Below are 19,019 nucleotides of genomic sequence, written 5' to 3'. Positions count from 1 at the left end.
GTAGGCTTATGATGCCATCCTACCTGTTATCTATTATTGGGCCCGAGGCCTTATTCGAGGAGTGATTGGATCCCAGTTTAGTCCTTTGACTTGTTGGTTTGCTAAGATTTGGTATTTCTTTTATGGCTATGTGTATCTTATTTGGATACTGGTGTGGCATGCTTTCGAGCATATTCACTCATTTTGTGATACGATCCTTGTATTGACATTGGAATTTTACTACTTTTTATTGATATTTTGCGCGGCATCGACCTTTTTACATTGGGTTGGGTGCTCACTCTTTGGTACCACTAATGGGATATTATATATCTATGTAAGACCTGGTTTGGGCCCAGGCAGTGTATATGGACATTCTGCGTCCCCTATGGGTCCCTCTGGCCAGTACACCACTGAACTGGATGAGGGAGCCACATGGGTCCCACCTGGTAGGACGGCGGCCATGATGGGTCTATACACTCGTTGTTGTTGATAGCTAAGAGCCACTAATGATGTCACTAGTTCTTACTACAACTTGCATTCATTAGCATCACCTATCACCGCTATACTTATATGGTGTGGTCCCCCAATTTTATGAGGGGCAGGGGTATGTTTTCCATTGATTGTACCTTTTGGGGGTATAGGTGTCCGATGGGTTATTGTTTGATTATACCTATTCTTATCTCTTGTCGTACCTGTAGTTGGTTTGCAGGGTGTCTTAGTTTGGGTTGTTATTGTTGGGATTTTCTTGTTAGAGTGATTTGGCTTGATCCTTACGTGATATGTGATTAGCTGTGATAGACAATGCTTCCGTCCTTGATTAGCTGGCTCCTTTAGTGCTCCTTACTGTAAATAGGTTGTGGCTTGTGCGTACAGGTGCATTCTTTGACTTTGGATTCTATACTTACATATATCACACCTCTTTACTTCCATTTCCGTATTTTTCTTGTGTTAGATCTTAATTGATTGCTTGTGCTATATTTACATAATTACCTACAATTTATACTAGCTTTATCTGTGGAGTTCAGTCGGCCTATGCCTACTGAGTACCTGTCACGCCTCGGGAGGGTACCCTAGGCGTGGCCGGCACTCGAAGGCCATTTCTGACCCCCAAGCAAACCACCTGGTCCAGTCACATGTTCATTCAATCACATTCACTTAGCGGAAAACTCAATTAAGGATATAGTGTTCATAAATTAGTGCCAAAGGCCAAACAATCATCTACTCGACAAGAAATTTTAAAAAGGGCTACTCAAAAGAAGAATTCAACATTTCTACACTTTGGTCTATGAAGCCTCTATCTATAATTTAGAAGGTGCCCAAGATAAGCCCATGACTACCAACAATCAAAATAAAGTAAGTGACATCAGAAATATACAAGAAGAGGTCAACATCCTCTGAAACGAGGAGGACTCACCGCTAGCTGGGAGGGGGTGGGGATCTTCAACTGAGCGCCAGTTGATGATCTCTTATACCTGTCTCTGCATCATTAAACGATGCAGGCCAAGTGGCGTCAGTACGTGGAATGTACTGGTATGTAAAATGGCCAAATGGAAGGACATAAAGGAAACATCAATTCTATCAGAACTCAACTCAAGCTAAATAACAACTCAATCAAGTGTGCTAGATCTAAATGAGAATACGGTTTAGACGGGACCAATCACATACCATTCAACTCAATCCGACTCAGAATACTATCAAGACTTTTGTGGGAGTTTCTCTTACCCGAATATAATCACTTATGAGCCAGTGACAGTACAACAAGCCGACATTGTTGTTGCGCCCGTTCATGCTTTGCCAGGGCATGAATGAGTCAACCAATCATGGATCCAATCCAACCAAGTCCTATAATGTTAGGTCAAACATTTTGGGGAAATATCCGACTTTAACGGTTCAATTCCCTTCTACGTTTGGCGACGTAGTTATTGGGTTCGAGTATGGACTTTACTCTTACCCAATTTGGTGCTCGATACTCCTCCTAAGACTCAATTTTTATAAAACTCCATCCAATCAACTCAATCAAATCATATCGACAAGTCTTATTTAAACCTTGTCAACTCATCAACTCTATCACAATCAAACCTCTCATAATCATATCTTTCAAGAGAAATTTAAATGCACATTTATTGCAACATATAGACATAACCAATCATTTCCTCCATCCATTCAATTAATCTTTGGGAGTAATCACAACGTCAAGGCTTTAAATCAACAAATCAAGATAAGCGTCATTTTTAAGAAAATAACATCATTTATCATAATCCACATAGCTAAGAAAATCGATAAAATATATTTAACAACTAATCTTTATCAACTCATACTCACACAAAGACTCTTTTTGGAAGTCCTCGACTAAACCTCATCAACATAACAAGAATTACTCTAATAAACAACAAACTCATTTGAACACAACTCTAGCAAGAAACTCTATTCCTATGGACATTTATTCTCAAAGAAGGTATAGAGCACATGGGTGGACTCAACCCATATTTTAGATAGCCTTATATACCTTAGTGAATACTTTAAAGAAAACCTTGTGGTTGGGTCTTCAATGGAGAACTCGAATCTTGAAGCTCTTGGAATAATTCTTTCCTAAAGGGGGGCTTGGAGAAGAAGAAGAAGATGTAAAAGAGAGAGTTTTCTAGGGCTTTTCTATACAGAGAATGGGGGCTGAAAATTATGTCCCCAATTGTTCAAAGAGGATACATATATAATTTGGGACAATTCCCAAATTGCCCCTTCTCAAAAGTTCTGAAAAATAGGCAAAAATGATCCTGGCGCGATAGTGGCGAGTCGCGCCAGGCCGCTTACGCCTAAAACCTGCATATTTCGTAGTGGTGCGCCGCGCCAAGGACCAAACTACTGAGGCACATTCTTGGCGCGAAATTGGTGCGTCACGCCCTTATAGCGCCAAGGCCATATTTTCTGGGTTCTGGAAATTGGCTTGAAAAACCCTGCACACTTCATAGTGGCACGCCGCGCTAGGGGCCAAACTACTGAGGCATGTTCCTAGCGCGATAGTGGTGTGTTGCACCCTTATAGCGCCAAGGCCATATTTTCCAGCAATTGCAACCCAGGCTTGAAAATCCCTGACGTGCTAGTTCGTCTTAGGATCATCATATCTTTTGACTCCAAACTCCAAAATGTACATTCTTGGTGGCGTTGGAAAGAAAACTCGACTACCGTTAATTTGATAGGTCATGGTCCACCCAGATTGTAGTCCTTCAAAAGATAGGGTCGTTAGAAGTTGACCCCTTATACGAACTCATCCCAAGACTTAGCCACGATGAATCTCTTGGATTTAATTTGGTCCTAAGGGCCCCCTTGTGACCCCACATCGCCTCCAACTTCCTTAATTTTCTCAGGGACTCATCCTAGCTCATGCATACACCCCTCAATACTCGGGTTCGACCCTACCTATATGCAAGAATGGTCGGCGAACTTTGGTTACCATTTCGGGCAGCCAATAATTGCGTGAGCATTGCAATCGCCCCATGAAAGTTTGCCTCTAATATGGGCGCAGGTGGAGTAGCAGGCACTTAAGGTGCCTCCGCATACCTCGCAGGTTGGCCTCTAGCCCTTACCGTACGTACCTCTGATTGGGGCATCTTGGCATTATCAACGTTTCTCTATCTAGCCCTACGTTTAGGAGGCATTATCTGTAACGTATAAACGCACGAATTAGAAGGGAAGTTTCATAGAGTTTAACTCTATCGCACGAATTCAGAGTATGAAAGAAGTGAAACAATTCCTAATGTCCTATAGCCTCCTACTTATAAGTGTTGTGCACAAAACACCAATAAGCAAGACTCTACTAGACACGGCTTCATAGACTCTATAGGACTCTTGAACTCTGGGCTCTGATACCATGTTTGTCACGCCCCAGGAGGGTATCCTAGGCGTGGCCGGAATGCAGAAGGCTATTTCTAACCCCCGAGAGAACCACCTGGTCCAGTCACACGTTCATTCGATCACATTCTCTTAGCGAAAAACTCAATTAAGGATATACTGTTCATAAATTAGGGCCAAAGGCCAAACAATCATCAACTCGACAAGAAATTTTAAAAAGGGCTACTCAAAAAAAGAATTCAACATTTCTACACTCCGGTCTATGAAGCCTCTATCTACAATTTAGAAGGTGCCCATGACAAGCCCATGGCTACCAACAATCAAAATAAAGCAAGTGACATCAGAACTATACAAGAAGAGCTCAACATCCTCCGGAACGAGAAGGACTCACCGCTAGCTGAGAGGGGGTAGGGATCTTCAACGGAGCACCAGTTGATGATCTCTGGTACCTGTCTCTACATCATGAAATGATGCAGGCCAAATGACGTAAGTACGTGGAATGTACTGGTATGTAAAATGACCAAATAGAAGGACATAAAGGAAACATCAATTCTATCAAAACTCAACTCAAGAGAAATAACAACTCAATCAAGTGTCCTAGATCTAAATGAGAATACGGTTTAGACGGGACCAATCACATACTATTCAACTCAATTTGACCTAGAGTACTATCAACACTTATGTGGGAGTTTCTCTTACCCGACAACCATCACTTATGAGCCAGTGACAGTACAACAAGCCGACATTGTTGTCGCGTCCGTTCATGCTTTGCCAGGGCATGAACAAGTCAACCAATCATGGATCCAATCCAACCAAGTCCTATAATGTCAGGACAAACATTTTGGGGAAATATCTGACTTTAATGGTTCAATCCCCTCCTACGTTTGGGGACGTAGTTATTAGGTTTGAGTATGGACTTTACTCTTACCCGATTCGGTGCTCGATACTCCTCCCAAGACTCAATGCTCATAAAACTCCATCCAATCGACTCAATCAATTCATATCGACAAGTCTCATTTAAACCTTGTCAACTCATCAACTCTATCACAATTAAACCTCTCATAATCATATCTTTCAAGAGAAATTTAAATGCACATTTATAGCAATATATAGACATAACCAATCATTTCCTCCATCCATTCAATTAATCTTTGGGACTCATCACAACGTCAAGGTTTTAAATCAACAAATCAAGATAAGCGTCATTTTTAAGAAAATAGCATCCTTTATCATAATCCACATAGCTAAGAAAATTGATAAAACATATTTAACAACTCATCTTCATCAACTCATACTCATACAAAGACTCTTTTTGGAAGTCCTCGACTAAACCTCATCAACATAGCAAGAATTACTCTAATAAACAACAAACTCATTTGAACACAACTCTAGCAAGAAACTCCATTCCTATGGACATTTATTCTCAAAGAAGGTATAGGGCACATGGGTAGACTCAACCCATGTTTTAGATAGCCTTACATACCTTAGTGAAAACTTTGAAGAAAACTTTGTGGTTGGGTCTTTAATGGAGAACTCGAATCTTGAAGCTCTTGGAACAATTCTTTGGTAAAGGGGGACTTAGAGAAGAAAAAGAAGATGAAGAAGAGAGTTTTCTAAGGCTTTTCTAGAGAGAGAGTGGGGGATAAAAAATATGTCCCCAATTTCTCAAGGAGGATACTTATATAATTTATGACAATTCCCAAATTGCCCCTTCTCAAAGGTTCTGAAAAATAGGTAAAAATGCTCTTGGCGCGATAGGGGCACATCGCGCTATTGCAGCGCTAGGCCGCTTATGCCTAAAACCTACGTATCTCGTAGTGGGGCACCGCGCCAAAGACCAAACTACTGAGGCACATTCTTGGCGCGATAGTGGCACGTCACGCCCTTACAGTGCCAAGGCCATATTTTCTGGGTTCTGGAAATTAGCTTGAAAAACCCTGCACACCTCGTAGTGAGGCGTGTTCCTGGCGCAATAGTGGCGCATCGCGCCCTTACAGCGCCAAGGCCATATTTTCCAACAATTGCAACCTAGGCGTGAAAATCCCTACCGTGCTATTTCATCTTAGGATCATCATACCTTTTGACTCTAAACTCCAAAATATACATTCTTGGTGGTGTTGGAAAGAAGACTCGATGACCTTTAATTTAATAGGTCGTGGGCCACCAAGATTGTCGTCTTTAAAAAGATAGTGTCGTTAGAAGTCGATCCCTTATACGAAATCATCCCAAGACTTAGCCACGATGAATCTCTTGGATTTAATTTGGTCCTAGGGGCCCCCTTGTGACCTCACATTACCTCCAACATCCTTAAATTTCTTGGGGACTCATCTTAGCTCATGCATACGTCCCTCAATACTCGGGTTCGACCCTACCCATATAAAAAAGGGTCTGAATCTTAGGGAAAATTTTTGAGGGGTGTTACAGTACCATTTATATTCTACTTATATATAGTATGGGTTATCGCGGCTGATTTGGACTGGTGCAGAGCATCTTCTGATTCAGAGATTTAGTGAGCTCCTAGCATTTGGAGTTACCAATTTCCATTCATGCTGAATTAGGACTAGTCTTTACTTGCTTTCGAAGACTGTCTGTACTCATATTATATTTGTAAAAGCCTTATACTCCTATTTTGATTTAGATGCTCGATTACTGACTGATGTCAGGTCTTGTGGGTGGTTTCTTGTGTTTGTTTCAGTTTTTCTCTTTCATCTCATTATTACTTACTTTCCACTTTATCTATACATCTTCTAATTGATAGCCCGTTGCCTCTGGTTTTGGGCTAAAGGTTAAGGGGTTAGGCTAGCTTACGGATGGGTGTTAGTAGGTACCATCACAGTCTAAGAAATTGGGTCATAACAGTGTGGGTATATGCTTAGTTAAAAAAGGAGAGCACTGGATTTGGACTATATCCCTTGTGTGTAAGTACTTTCGATAAGGATGTAGTTTACTCCGAATCTGGTGAAACTTCTATTGAAGGAGATGTGTTACAACTTGAATACAACCATAGATTAGTTGATACAAGTGATACTTTTTCTTTGTTTGAAACAATCGGCAATAACACAATGGATGTATTTGGTGGTGTCAACAATATGATCATTACTAATAGAAATCAAAAAGAAGTAATGGTAGATCTAATATACAATAAAAAATCAACAGTGAAGGATGTAATGGCAAGGTATTCAATTGAGAATACATTTTCATTCTTGGTGGAGAGGTCAAATTCTATTAGGTAAATTTTCAATTTGTTGAATTTAAATGTATTCATTATCAAATCTAGTAGCTAATATGAACTAAATATTTTTAACCTTAATTCTTAGTTATACACTTGTATGCTATTCTAAAGAGTGTAAATGATTAATAAAGGTTTCAAGGATTAACAAGTCAAAAATGTTCAGAATTAGAGTTTTGAATAGTGAGCATGCATGTCCTCTTCGTCATATGCATATGCTTCAGTAAACAAGTATGCAAAATAGCCTCCAAGTCTAATTATTCTATTGATCTCAAGAAGGAGGATTCCATCCATTCCAATACCATCAATTGTAGAACAATGAAAAATTTTAAATGAGATGCCTGGGTAGGGAAGCATTTTCGTTCCAGGGACAACAAGCTATTAGGGAACTCCTCTCTCTAATTCAAATTGTACATCATTCATTTGATACTAATGACATTTCTATGATATCATAGGATAGAAGATCACCAACAAAGCTGGCTACACTGCAACCAACATCGAAAACTCTATGTAACCTTATCTCATTATTCAAGTTAACATTTAAAAAGCTCAGCAATTGCAATAATGTATGATAACTTCTGGATAGCTTACAATTTCATATATGGCTTATTATTAGGTTTTCCTTTTTGACATTTCTACAATATCAAAGAAAAAGAGAAAAAGTTCTTCCATTTGCAATTCCATAATGAAAATGAGTGCCTCCGCCAGGAAATATTATCACCCTTGACAACCATCCAGTTTTGGTTAGAATTCTCATTTGCAAAGTTTGTATAAGGAATTTTAAATTTACAAACAACATATCTACATTTTCGCCAATTAATTGGCACCCATAACAGCATACAAGGAGCAATAAATGTCTAATAAATGGAAAAATTACTACTTGTATATATATTGGAAATATATCTAGGTCAACTTCACTATAGTTTCTTCATTTTCACAACCCAAAAACTGAGGTTATGATGGCACACATCCCAAGCTCCATCCCAATGTGTAAGCTAAAAAGTAAGACCATACGTGAATCCTTAAGGAAGTCAGGCCATAGATAAATGCAATAAAAGGACAATAACAAAACTATCCCAAAACCTGATGTCATAAGTTTAAGATCACGTAAATATAAATTTGAGTCTGAATACATAATCTAAGATTTCGAATATAGAAAAGACTAAAAGTGAAAGATGGACTAACGACAATCTAGTTCCCAAGATCTCACCACAAGCAGTGGTTATGAGCTCTTTTTTGTTTCGGTTCAGAAGAGGCTTTTCTCTGATCCGATGATGACATATCTGCTAGAATCAACTATCCCACTGGACACCCTAACTAGTAGCTACATTAAAAGAGACACAGAAGTAGGAGTGAGTAAAATCCACATGTACTTAGTAGGTTTAACCGTCTGAGTATAAGGAATTAATAAAAAACTATGAAATAAACTAAGGAATGCTTTTACCTGTAAGCAGAAAAGACCTACTCTGGATACACTGCCGCCAATTTATATAGAACGACACAATTAAAGTAAATACATAAATATAATTTAATATCACAGTTAAACAGATAGAAGTATCACAGGTAATAATGTTATGCAATGAATTATGATGATTCAATGATATGTTTGTATGGTGAGATCAAGGCTGTCACGCAACGTTTCATATACATATGTCGAGTTATGCTACCAAGCAGAACCTATGGGGGTCTCGCAGACTATATACCTCATCAAAATCTCAATCTATCAACTACCTCTCCACCCAACTCGTGGCAAAAGACTCATGATACTAATACCTACACCGCTTTCCACCTACTCATGGTCAAGGATATATGAAAGGTGTACATTTTTTTTCCCAAAAAGAATTTTTATAGTTCTCAACCTCCCAATGATTAGTGATAATATGAATGAGAATGAATGCATTCACAACATATAAGGTATGGAGGTAATGTGCAACTCAACATATAGTACAAGGTTCCAAGTTCTCAAAACTTAACCTAAACATGATATTCACCCCCAATAGACAGTATTGGGAAGGAAATACCTCAAATAAAGTGTTTCTATTTTCTACAATATTTCAATACTCATATATGCTCAAAACCTCCACTCAACCCCTTATGCAGGCATCTCAAGGGAAATAATTGTTTGACATCTCTAATTCAGTTAAGTCATGAATTACATAGTCTTAACACAAATAAGATATCAAATAAGGCTTCCACACGGGCTACACAACATATATAGGCCTCTACACGAGCATCACAATATAAATAAGCCCCCACATGGGCATCTCAAAGCAATTTAACAGTCCCAAACTACACTATGATCCCATACCAAAGTCTACAACATAGAATTTAGCTAATCACCCTAACTCAGCCCTAAGAAGGATAGCCAAACCTACCTCGATAGCTGAAACCGCACTCGAACGCCTCCACCTGATGATCAACTCTTGAATTTAATGCTGTAACACCCCTCAAAATTCTTCTAAAGATTTGGACCCTTCTTGTGTTCGGGAGGGGGTCGAACCCAAGTATCTTGAAGTATATTCGTGAGTTAAGACAAGTCTCTGAGGGACTGAGCAGTGTTAGGGGTGATGTGGGGTCACCATGGACCCCTAGGACTGAGCTAAGTCCGAAAGATCCGTCGTGGCTAAGATTAGGATGAGTTTGTATAAGGGTCGACTTTTACCGACCCTATCTTTTGAAGGACGTCAATCTAGGTGGCCCACGACCTATCAAATTAAAGGTCATCGAGTCTTCTTTCCAATACCACCAAGAACGTAAATTTTGGAGTTCGGAGTCAAAAGATATGACGATCCTAAGATGAGCTAGCACGGCAGGAATTTCATTTTGGCCTGAGTTGCAACTGCTGGGGAAATGGCCTTGGCGCTGTAAGGGCGCGACGCGCCACTATCGTGCCAGAAACATGCCTTAGTAGTTTGGTCCTTGGCGCGATGCGCTACTAAAAGTTGTGCAGGGTTTTTCAAGCCAATTTCCCAGAATTCAGAAACTTTGGCCTTGGCGCTGTAAGGGCGCGACGCGCCATTATCGCGCCAGAAACATGACTCAGTAGTTTGGTCTTTGGCACGGCGCACCACTGCGAGGTGTGCATGTTTTAGGCGTAACTGGCCTGGCGCTGCAATGGCGCAACGCGCCACTATCGCTCTAGGTGCATTTTTAGCCTATTTTCAGAACTTTTGAGGAGTGGTAATTTGGGAACTTACCCAAATTATATATATGTTACCCTTGGTCATTTGGGAACACATTCTGCAGCCTCACCCTCTCTCTAAAAAGCCCTAGTTTCTCTCTCTTTTCTTCTTCTTCTCCATTTCCAACAAAAAAGAGTCCAAGAGCTTCAAGATTTGAGTCCTCCATTGAAGACCCAACCACAAGGTTTTCTTCAAGTCTTCACTTAGGTATGTAAGGCTATCCAAAATATGGGTTGAGTCCACCTATGTGCCCTACTCTTTCCTTGAGGTTAGATGTTCATGAAAATAGAGTTTCTTGGTTTGGTTTATGTTTGTATGAACCTTGTCTCCTATTTATTTGATGCTATATGTGTTGATGTTGTTGAGCTAAGAAGTCCCTAAAATCCTTCATGTTAGTATGAGTTGATGGAGATGACTTATTGTTACGCCTTGGTGATCTCTTTAGCCATGTGATTATGTTGCTTAAGTCAAATTCCTTAAATGTGCTATTCTACTTAAATTGTTAAGCTAAAGTCATAGAGCTGTGCTGAATCTTGAGGAGATGTCATAAATGTTTATCTAAATGAGGCTCGATTAAATTGATTTGAGGATGGAATTTACGAGTGGACAAGGTCCTAAATGAGACTTGCCATTATGACTTAATTGATTTGAAATGAGAATCGAGTTGATGAGGTGGCAATATACCACATGAAACTAGCCATGAGGGTTTATTTGAGATGATTGGAGGAGTTTATGAGCATAGAGTCATGGGAGGAGTATCGAGCACCAAGGCGGGTGAGAGTACAGTCCATACTCAAACCCCAGAAACTACGCAGCCAACGTAGGTAGGGATGGAACCGTTAAAGTCAGATGCTTCCCTTGGGATCGAACCGTTAAAGTCGGATGTTTCCTATTTTTATTGTCCTGAAATGGTAGGACTTGACTAATTGATGGTATCCATTATTAAGGAGGCGTTCATGCCCTGGCAAGGTATGGACGGACGTGGCAATAACGTCTGATGATTGTACTATCACCGGCTCATAGGTGATAGTTGTCGGTTAAGAGAAACTCCCATTTAGGCCTTGATAGTGCTCCGAGTCAGTTGAGTTAAGTGGCTTATGAGTTAGTCCTATCTAAACTATTCTTGTTGGACTTAGAACATTTGAGTGAGTTGTTATGTATATATATATATGAGTTAATATCATGAGTTGATATGGATGCTTTCTTGATGTTGTTTTCTCCGGCCATTTTACATACTCGTACATTCCATGTACTGATGCCATTTTGCCTGCATCATTTTATGATGCAGCGACAGGTACAAGAGATCATCAACTGGTACTTCATTAAAGATCCACTTACACTCCCAGCTAGTTGGTCAGTCCTCCTAGTTCCCAGAGGATATTGTGCCTTCTTATGCAGTTTTGTTTTCATTTCTTTTATTTTGATTGGTGGTAGCCATGGACTTGTCATTGGCACTTTTTAGACTTGGATAGAGGCTTCATAGACTAGAGTGTGGGGAGGTTGAGCGGTTAATTCAAGGAGTCTTATTATTTTTGTTGTTGAGCTGATGAATGCTTGGCCTTCGGCCCTATATATATGAATAGTATTTCTTTAATTGAGTTATCCGCTAAGAAAATGTGATTTAATGAATGAGTGACTTGACCAGGTGGTTCGCTCGGAGGTCAGAAATGGCCTTCAGGTGCCGGTTACGTCTAGGGTACCCTCCCGGGGTGTAACAAACATGGTATCAGAGCCCAAAGTTCAAGTGTCCTAGGGAGTCTATGAAGCCGTGTGTAGTAGAGTCTTGCTTATGGGTGTGTTGTGCACTACACTTATAAGCAGGAGACTATAGGACATTAGGAATTGTTTCACTTATTTTATACTCTGACTTCGTGCGATAGATTTAAAACTCTATAAGACTCCTTTCTAATTTGTGCGTTTGTACGTTACAGATAATGCGTCCAAAATGTACTGCTAGCCAGAGGAATGTCGATAACGCCGAGATGCCCCAGTCCGAGGCACGCCCAGCAAGGGCTATAGGCTGACCTATGAGGTACTCGGAGGCACCCCAAGTACCAGCTACTCCACCTGCACCCACATCAGAGGCAGAATTTCGAGGGGCAATTGCAATGCTCGCGCAACTAATGGCTACCCGAAGTGGTAATCAGAGTTCACCGACTCTCAGCTCTAGTTCCCAGGAGGCATCTGCTGCCACAAGAATTAGAGACTTTCTGATAATGAATCCACCGGCATTCACGGGTTCTAAGGTTGATGAAGATTCCCAAAAATTTATTGATGAAATGTGGAAAATCCTAAAATCTATGCATGCTACGAAAATAGAGGGAGTTGAGTTGGTGTCCTATCAACTCAAAGGTGTGGAAAACATTTGGTATAACCAATGGGAACAAAGTAGAGGTAAAGATGTTGAACCTGCTAGGTGGGATGAATTTGAGGGAGCTTTTCTTGACCACTTCTTTCCCTGAGAATTGAGGGAAGCGAAGGTGGAGGAATTTGTTAATCTGAAAAAGAAGGGAATGGCAGTTAAGGTGTATGGCCTGAAGTTCATCTAGCTGTCCAGGTATGCTCCAGAAATGATTCCTGATGTGAGGTCAAAGATGAGGAAGTTCATCTCCGGATTAGGGAGGCATGTGAAGAAGGAGTGCAAAGCAGCATTGTTGATCTCGGACATGGATATTTCGAGACTAATGGTGTATTCTCAACAAGTGGAGGATGAGAAAAGAAAAGACAGAGAGGAGCACCTGAGCAAGAAGGCAAAATCAGCGGACCCTGAGGGTGAACTGAGGCAAAGCAAGGGCAACAGGTCCTTCTTCCAGAAGAGGCCTCCCAATCATGCCTCATCTGCCGCCAGCGCACCTATGCTACAGAACAGGTATGATCGCCAGGGACAGAGTCGTCAGAATTTCAGACCCCAAGGTTCTCAATCCCAGGCCAGTGTAAGTCAAGGTGCGAGGGAGAGGCCACCATGCAGTAAGTGTGGTAGGCTCCACTTGGGAGAATGTAGAGCGGAAAGGGTTGGTTGTTATAAATGCGGCCAAATGGGCCATTTTCAGAGGGAGTGTCCAACAGGGGGAAAAGAGTCCAGCATTCTGCCACTAGAGGGGCACTACTTCGGGCACCAGCAGAGGTACAAACCGTTTATATGCCATGGGTAGTCCCTAAGATCAAGAGGACTCTCCAAACATCGTGACGGGTATGATTCGAGTCTCTTCTCTTGATTGCTATATTTTGATGGATCCGGGTGCCACCCTATCTTTTGTGACTCCTTATATGGCTAGTAAGTTTAATAAAATTCTCGAATGTCTTCTTGAGCCTTTTAGTTTAGCTGCTCCTATCGGTGATTCTGTCTTAGCTAAGAGAGTCTATAGAGATTGCACTGTATCTATTTATCACCGGGATACCTTGGCCGACCTAGTTGAGTTGGACATGGTTGACTTTGATGTGATCCTTGGCATGGACTGGCTCTATGTCTGTTATGCCTCTATTGATTGTAGGACTCAGATTTTTATATTCAAATTCCCGAATGAGGCTGTCATAGAGTGGAAGGGTAGTCCTGTTGTGCCTAAGGGTAAGTTTATTTTATACCTTAGGGCCAGGAAGCTAATCTCAAAAAGGTGTGTTTATTATATTGTCCGAGTGAAAGATGACAGCATTGAGTCTCCATCCCTTAAGTTGATTCCGATTGTCAACAAGTTTCCGGATGTTTTTCCTGAAGATCTGCCTGGAGTCCTTTCTGATAGGGAGATTGACTTTGGGATTGACATTCTTCCTGATACCCAGCCTATCTCAATTCCTCCATATAGAATGGCCCCAGCTAACTTGAGAGAGTTGAAGGAGCAGTTGAAAGACTTATTAGATAAGGGATTTATTAGGCCGAGTGTCTCACCATGGGGAGCTCCGGTCCTATTTGTTCGAAAGAAAGATGGGTCTCTTAGAATGTGTATTGACTACAGGCAATTGAATAAGGTCACCGTAAAGAACAAATACCCTCTCCCCAGGATAAATGATTTATTTGATCAACTTCAGGGTGCCACGTGTTTCTCAAAAATAGACTTGAGATCCGGTTACCACCAATTGAAGGTGAGAGAATGTGATATTCCGAAGACTGCTTTTCGAACTCATTATGACCACTTCAAATTTTTGGTCATGTCCTTTGGGTTGACTAATGCCCCCGTCGCTTTTATGGATCTCATGAACCAAGTATTCAAACCATATCTTGATATGCTTGTGATTGTATTCATAGATGATATTCTGGTTTACTCCAAGAATGAGAAGGAGAATGCCCATTGTCTTAGAGTCGTCTTGCAAACTTTGAGGGACCAGGTATTGTATGCAAAGTTCTCTAAATGTGAATTTTGGCTTGCATCAGTGGCCTTCTTAGGCCACATTGTATCTGGAGATGGTATTCGGGTTGATGCTCAGAAGATTGAGGCAGTAAAGAATTGGCCCAGACCTACATTCCCGACAGAGATAAGGAGCTTCTTGGGTTTGGCTGGCTATTATCGAAGGTTTGTAGAGGGATTCTTATCCATATCATCACCATTGACTAAGCTGACTCAAAAGAAGGCTAAGTTCCAATGGTCCAATGCTTGTGAGGAGAGTTTTCAAAAATTGAAGACCAAGCTAACTACTGCTCCTGTTCTAACCTTGCCCGATGGTACAGAGGGCTTTGTGATCTATTGTGATGAATACAAAATTGGTTTGGGTTGTGTGTTGATGCAAAGGGGGAAGGTGATAGCCTATGCTTCGAGACAGCTTAATATTCATGAGCGAAATTACCCAACTCATGACCTTGAGTTGGAAGCTGTGGTGTTTGCGCTTAAAATATGGCTCCACTACTTATATGGAGTGCATATTGATGTGTTCACCGATCACAAGAGCTTGCAATACGTCTTCCGCCAGAAGGAACTCAACCTGAGGCAAAGAAGATGGCTTGAGCTACTCAAGGACTAGACATGAGCATCCTCTACCATCCAGGTAAAGCTAATGTTGTTGCTGATGTTCTTAGCAGGTTGCCCATGGGTAGTACTGCCCATGTGGAAAAGGGAAAGAGGGAATTGGTGAAGGAGGTACATCGATTAGCCCTATTGGGAGTTCAACTCGAAGAGAACAATGAAGGTAGAGTAAACGTTCGAGATGGGGCTACTTCCTCACTTATAGCAGAGGTAAAGGAGAAACAAGATCAGGATCCCATCCTCCTCTGGTTGAAGGAAGTTGTTCACAAACAAGGGGTGATGGTTTTCACCAAAGGGGGAGATGGTGTATTGCGGTACCAAAATAGATTGTGTGTGCCGGATGTCGATGATGTTCAAGAAAGTATTTGGCCGAAGTGCATAGTTCTAGATACTCTATTCATCCGGGCCCTACAAAAATGTACCATGACTTGAGGGAAATCTATTAGTGGAGTAGGATGAAGAGAGATATTGCGGAATTCATTTCCAAATGCCCGAATTGCCAACAGGTGAAGGTTGAGCATCAAAGGTCATGTGGTTTAGCCTAAAACATAGAAATTCTAGAATGGAAGTGGGAGATGATCAACATGGACTTTATTATAGGTTTGCCGAAGTCCCGAAAGCAACATAATTCCATTTGGGTGATTGTGGATAGAATGATGAAATCAGCTCACTTCTTGGAGGTTAAGACTACTGATACCGCAGAAGATTATGCAAAGTTGTATATACAGGAGATCGTCAGATTGCATGGGGTCCCTTTGTCTATCATCTCAGACAGAGGAGCTCAATTCACTTCCCAATTTTGGAAATCCTTTCAGAAGGGATTAGGTTCGAGGGTGAACTTGAGTACAACCTTCCATCCCCAGATAGATGGCCAAGCAGAGCGCACCATCCAGACATTGGAAGATATGTTGAGGGCATGTGTGTTTGACTTCAAGGGAAATTGGGATGATCACTTACCTGTCATAGAGTTTGCATACAACAATAGCTATCATGAAGCTTTGTGTGGGAGGAGGTTTAGATCTCCCATTGGGTGGTTTAAAGTTGGTGAAGCTTAGTTGATTGGGCCTGACCTTGTTCATCAAGCCATGGAGAAGGTGCGAGATATTCGAGAGAGGCTAAAGACAGCCCAAAGCCGCAAAAAATCTTACAATGATGTGAAGAGGAGAGACTTAGAGTTTGAGGTGGATGATTGGGTGTATTTGAAAGTGTCACCCATGAAGGGTGTCATGAGGTTTGGAAAGAAGGGGAAACTTAGTTCCCGATATATTGGTCCTTACCAGATCTTGAGGCGGATTAGGAGTGTTGCTTATGAGTTGGAGTTGCCTTTAGAGCTAGCCTCTATTCATCCGGTATTCCACATTTCAATGTTGAAAAAGTGCTTGGGCGATCTCTCGTTGGTAGTCCCCATTGATAGCATTGGAATTAAGAATAGCTTATCCTATGAAGAGGTTCCGATCCAAATTCTTGATCGCCAAATTTGCAAACTGAGGAACAAAGAAGTCGCCTCAGTCAAAGTCCTGTAGAGAAACCAATTTGTTGAGGAAGCCATATGGGAAGTGGAGGAAGCCATGAAATCTAAATATCCCCATCTATTCGTGCCTACCGATGAGAATGTTAAAGGTAATGTCCATTTCCTTGATTTGAATTCATTTGTGCATCTTGAGTCTTGATTGATAGTTGATTGAGAATTTGACTTATTGAATGACTGAGTTTTGATTATGGTTTGCACCCCGATGTCTATTCTTGATTTCTCGTCATTCGAGTATGAATGATCCCAAGGGGGAGATAATGTAACACCCCTCAAAATTCTTCTAAAGATTCGGACCCTTCTTGTGTTCGGGAGGGGGTCGAACCCGAGTATCTTGAAGTATATTCGTGAGTTAAGATGAGTCTCTGAGGGACTGAGCAGTGTTAGGGGTGATGTGGGGTCACCATGGACCCCTAGGACCGAGTTAAGTCCGAAAGATCCGTCGTGGCTAAGATTAGGATGAGTTCATATAAGGGTCGACTTTTAATGACCCTATCTTTTGAAGGACGTCAATCTGGGTGGACCATGACCTATCAAATTAAAGTTCGTCGAGTCTTCTTTCCAACGCCACCAAGAACGTAAATTTTGGAGTTCGGAGTCAAAAGATATGATGATCCTAAGATGAGATAGCACGGCAGGAATTTCATTTTGGCCTGAGTTGCAATTGCTGGGGAAATGGCCTTGGCGCTGTAAGGGCGCGACGCGCTACTATCGCGCCAAAACCATACCTTAGTAGATTGGTCCTTGGCACGATGCGCCATTAAAAGTTGTGCAGGGTTTTTCAGGCCAATTTCCCAAAATTCAGAAACTTTGGCCTTGGTGCTGTAAGGGCACGACGCGCCATTATCGCACCAGAAACATGCCTCAGTAGTTTGGTCTTTGGCGCGGCGCGCCACTGTGAGGTGTGCAGGTTTTAGGCATAACTGGCCTGGCGCTGTAATGGCGCGATGCGCCACTATCGTGCCAGGTGCGTTTTTAGCCTATTTTCAGAACTTTTGAGGAGGGGCAATTTGGGAACTTACCCAAATTATATATATATTACCCTTGGTCTTTTGGGAACACATTTTGTAGCCTCACCCTCTTTCTAAAAAGCCCTAGCTTCTCTCTCTTTTCTTCTTCTTCTTCTACATTTCCAACAAAAAGAAGTCCAAGAGCTTCAAGATTTGAGTCCTACATTGAAGACCCAACCACAAGGTTTTCTTCAAGTCTTCACTAAGGTATGTAAGGCTATACAAAACATGGGTTGAGTCCACCTATGTGCCCTACTCTTGCCTTGAGGTTAGATGTTCATGAAAATACAGTTTCTTGGTATGGTTTATGTTTGTATGAACCTTGTCACCTATTTATTTGATGTTATATGTGTTGATGTTGTTGAGCTAAGAAGTCCCTAAAATCCTTCATGTTAGTATGAGTTAATGGAGATGACTTGTTATTACGCCTTGTTGATCTCTTTAGCCATGTGATTATGTTTCATAAGTCAAATTCCTTAAATGTGCTATTCTACTTAAATTGTTGAGCTAAAGTCATAGAGTTGTAATGAATCTTGAGGAAATGTCATAAATGTTTATCTAAATAAGGCTCGATTGAATTGATTTGAGGATGGAATTGACGAGTGGACAAGGTCCTAAATGAGACTTGCCATTATGACTTAATTGATTTGAAATGAGAACCGAGTTGATGAGGTGACAATGTACCACATGAAACTAGCCGTGAGGGATTGTTTGAGATGTTTGGAGGAGTTTATGAGCATGGAGTCATGGGAGGAGTATCGAGCACCGAGGCGAGTGAGAGTACAGTCCATACTCGAACCCCATAAACTACGCAGCCAACGTAGGTAGGGATGGAACTATTAAAGTCGAATGCTTCCCTTCGGATTGAACCATTAAAGTCGGATGTTTCCTATTTTTATTGTCCTGAAATGATAGGACTTGACTAATCGATGGTATCCATGATTAGGGAGGCGTTCATTTCCTGGCAAGGTATGGACGGACGTGGCAATAATGTCTGATTGTTGTACTATCACTGGCTCACAGGTGATGGTTGTCGGTTAAGAGAAACTCCCATTTAGGCCTTGATAGTGCTCCGAGTCAGTTGAGTTAAGTGGCTTATGAGTTAGTCCTATCTAAACTATTCTTGTTGGACTTAGAACATTTGAGTGAGTTGTTATGTATATATATATATGAGTTAATATCATGAGTTGATATGGATGCTTTCTTGATGTTGTTTCCTCCGGCCATTTTACATACTCGTACATTCCATGTACTGACGCTATTTGGCCTGCATGGTTTTATGATGCAGCGACA

Source organism: Solanum dulcamara, chromosome 7 (assembly GCF_947179165.1).
Source record: "Solanum dulcamara chromosome 7, daSolDulc1.2, whole genome shotgun sequence".
NCBI lineage: Eukaryota > Viridiplantae > Streptophyta > Magnoliopsida > Solanales > Solanaceae > Solanum > Solanum dulcamara.
Note: the sequence above shows the minus strand (reverse complement) of the source record.